Genomic DNA, 4,335 nt, shown 5'->3' with positions numbered 1-4,335 from the left:
TCCCTGTTTTCTTGCTGTGGACAAACCAAACCTGCTTCCCACAAGGCTTTGCTGCACACTGCCCTGTCTGGAAAACACCAAAGGCCCTCAGGAATAAGCCAAGCTTGTCGTTTTTACCCACAACAGGGGGTTCAGCTCTTTCTCTGTGACTCTCAAATGGCTCCTTACTGCCTATTCATTAGTGCAATGACCTACAGAATCGGCTCCATTCTCGAGATATAGCACAGTGTACTGGAGATATAATGCACTATTTAAATACAGAAGGAAAGAAAAATCCCTACCACGGGTAAAATCTGTGTGAGCCTAAAATGGCTCCTCACTTTCCATATAGTGAATTATTTGAATCATTCTATTCATCTCAGTTGCTTTCTACTCTTCACATTGTGCATTATGAATAATTCCGTATTAATGCACTATTTGGGTACAGGGGCCAGAAATGCATTCATATTTAGCCCTGTTTATACACCACAAAGGTTTAAACTGTGTGTGAAGCACAAATGGCACAATTCTTTTTATATAGTGCTCTATTAGGATTTTCTGGTTCTACACTAAAGTAGTGCACTATGTCTCCAGAACAGAGCTGGTAACGTTTGACATTGATCTTTGTTAGACGTATTTTAGTACTATTCCTGGTAAATACGGCTTCATATTTGGTCTTATCTAGCATGCCTAGCTTCTGTCTATACTTCAGTTGTCGATAAATATGAGCAATACTGAACACAGTGTGACATTTAACTGAGAACTTTGCTAAAACATGAAAGGAAGCGTGAGATTCCTTGCCTCTTTTTCTCACAATAAATCTAAACAGTGGGAAACTCAATAAAAATGTCTTTCACTTTTCATTGTTGAGAAACTGCAGAGGCATTATGTACATCTTTTTAATTCTCCTTTACTCTGAGCAAATATTTGTAGAGCATGCAGTCGCAAGGTACGGTTTTGGACGTATCTGCAGTAGTTCATCATATCTGACAGAACGGATAAAAGCAAACTCATGATTCTAATTTTAAACCAACAGTCTAGTCATTTTCTAATCACTGAATTGTTTACCCAAGTAGGCTTAATAGCTGACAGGATTTCTAGTGACACTTAAACTTAGGCATGTCCTATGCAGTGCTTATCAAATTTGCATGTCTGACCTTTTCATCTTAAATGTAAGTACGCTTATCTTAAGCCTTTAAGCCCTTGGCGTCTTCTTTATCGGCTGGATTTAGTCAGTTCATGTTTCTTGACATGGGCATCTGTGAAGAAAGAGAATCCATTATTAAAATTCAAGTAAATGATTTCAGGACAGCACAATGCCTTAACATTCAAAGCAAAACAAAAAAGCCAATTACAGATTGAAATATTCACATCAATTTAGCTTTTTGTCATTGATATGCTCATGGGTCAGAATACCGATGATGATATTGATTTATTTCATGTATATTCGTTATGTAAACTCATGGATGGATTATATGAATGAATGTAATGACTTAGGGAAATCATGTCAGTACACATTTACCTGTTCTTTTAATTGTTTCATTAATAATGAAATGCTATCTCAACCCTGAAATGGATTAAGCAGCAAAGAAGAAGAAGAAGATGATGATGATGAAATGCTTTTATTAATTATTATTGGTATATCTCTTCTAACAGTTTTCCCCCAGTAACCTATTATCCTAGCATTAAAAATTATGATGAAAATGTATAAGCAGTGATGATGAATGTAATGATAATAAAAACGTAATTCACTATTATAAGAAAATGCATTGTTTTAAGTGTTTGATAACAAATTCATGAATAAATCAAGTGCGGTTGCAGGTTTTCAAACAAGCTGTAATTTAAAATATATACTGCCATCTAGTGGAGAATACATGGAACTCTCATTAAAAATATCCATTTTACCGCACACTCAGGGAGTGAATTTATTCTTGGATTTTGCATCGTGTTGTGGATATTCTCCAGTGAAAGGGCATTAGTTTAGGATTAATATCTGGAAATGGTTTTCAGTTTTGGATAAAATGTTGCTTTTTTTTTAATGAGAACCATGTGCATTTTAGATGGGCGGCACGGTGGCGCAGCAGGTAGTGTCGCAGTCACATAGTTCCAGGGACCTGGAGGTTGTGGGTTCGATTCCCACTCCGGGTGACTGTCTGTGAGGAGTGTGGTGTGTTCTCCCTGTGTCTGTGTGGGTTTCCTCCGGGTGACTGTCTGTGAGGAGTGTGGTGTGTTCTCCCTGTGTCTGTGTGGGTTTCCTCCGGGTGACTGTCTGTGAGGAGTGTGGTGTGTTCTCCCTGTGTCTGCGTGGGTTTCCTCCGGGTGACTGTCTGTGAGGAGTGTGGTGTGTTCTCCCTGTGTCTGCGTGGGTTTCCTCCGGGTGACTGTCTGTGAGGAGTGTGGTGTGTTCTCCCTGTGTCTGTGTGGGTTTCCTCCGGGTGACTGTCTGTGAGGAGTGTGGTGTGTTCTCCCTGTGTCTGTGTGGGTTTCCTCCGGGTGACTGTCTGTGAGGAGTGTGGTGTGTTCTCCCTGTGTCTGCGTGGGTTTCCTCAGAGTGTTCCTCCAAAAGTCCAAAAACACACGTTGGTAGGTAGATTGGTGACTCAAAAGTGTCCATGAGTGTGTGTGTTGCCCTGTGAAGGACTGGCACCCCCTCCCTCCCGCCTTGCGCCCAATGATTCCAGGTAGGCTCTGGACCCACCGTGACCCTGAACTGGATAAGGGTTACAGATAATGGATGGATGTGCACTTTTGATATTAATTCTCTGTACATACAAGTTCTCACAGGGGTATTTATAAAGCTGAAATTCAAATGTCCCATAATTTAACTATATGTTACCACTGTGCCAAAATAGTGCACAATATGTCCAACAGGGATGATGCAACTGTGGCTCTCTGTAAGACATATTACGCATATCTCAAGTCTTAAAAATTATTTGTTAGGCAACTAAAAACACAGTTTTCGATACTGTTCAAAGAACCCTTTCTGTTACGTTTATAGTGAGAAAAGCTTAAGCTGAATGTTGTTTAGTACAAGTGTCTCTTATCTTCTGTTAAAGATTCTTGAGTTTACCTATAAGCAGGCTGGCTAACTGAGATAATATTCAGGCCATTCCTGGGAATGGTTTATACCAGATTTTGCAACATAGCTGTGAGGATTTGATTGCATTCAGCTGCAAGAGCGGACTCTGAAGTCTGGTATTGACATTTGGTTGATAGGTTCTGCATTGAAGGGCTTTTTACCTCTCTAAACAATGCATGGCATTGGGCATGGATGTTACAGGCTTTGTGTGCACAACTGGATATGTGTCAGCAGTGGGTGAAGTTGAATGTAATTAGAAGCCTTGTTTGCATATGGGTTATTTAGGACATGCTTGTTGTTGCATTTATAGCACTACAGACTGAAAAAAAAACACTGTTTAATTGTTAATGCAATTTCCTCTTCCTCCTGGGACAATGCCTTCAAGGAATTCCCAGCTTTATTACGTCCAAAGTCACCTGTTGCTCCTGAAAACACTCCTTTGTTTGCGTCTTTTTGACTTTATTATTTAGTGACCCATAAATAGAGGCTTCAGGAGTGAATGATCACCCAATTCTCACCGCTTCGTCAGTTGGTTTGTTTTTCCATGGAATTCAATCATCACAGCATTAACAACTAATGTGGGCCCTGATGCCTTCCTCAGGAACAATATGAATAGTTGTTTGATCTATGTGTATAATATCCTCTTTCATGGAAGATGAAAGCAAGCATAAGCAGCAGTGTTTGCCCTCCTCAAATCAATTCATTTCTTCATCTGTCACACTGCTGTTTCCACTACTGGTGTTCAGTGCCTAAAAGATGCGATATTCCTAGCAACACAAACAGAAGTGTTGATATTACTATTGTCAGACAGAGCCACAATGCGCAAGCAATGGAAAAACATGCTAACAGCACTGATAAACCACAACAAGTTTAGGAGAAGTTTCTTACAAAATTGAAATGCAGCCTTATATTTTACATATTTTTAAATATAGTTCATAAATAAATAAATATAATTCAGTTTATACATCACTTCTAAACATTAGATGATGGTTACCAACTTATATTTCTTAACAGGAAAAATAAAAAATAGTCTTGTCTTTTTACAGATCTCCATTAACTGATAGAAGGATATTTGGGCAAGGTGAGACAAAAACTGAATTGCTGAGACGCTATTTTGCTGTGAAGACCGTTATTTCTTTCCCACCGGTATTCAGGAATGTTCGGCGCCTCCTGCGCTGTGATTGGCTCGCTGGATTGAGAGAGTACACTACCAGCCAACCAGAGCGCACAAAGGCGGCTTTCCCCTGGATACAGGTGTGCAAAAAATGAACGTTAGC

Source organism: Hoplias malabaricus, chromosome 15 (assembly GCF_029633855.1).
Source record: "Hoplias malabaricus isolate fHopMal1 chromosome 15, fHopMal1.hap1, whole genome shotgun sequence".
In the NCBI taxonomy this organism is placed as follows: domain Eukaryota; kingdom Metazoa; phylum Chordata; class Actinopteri; order Characiformes; family Erythrinidae; genus Hoplias; species Hoplias malabaricus.
This window is presented reverse-complemented; position numbering follows the sequence as displayed.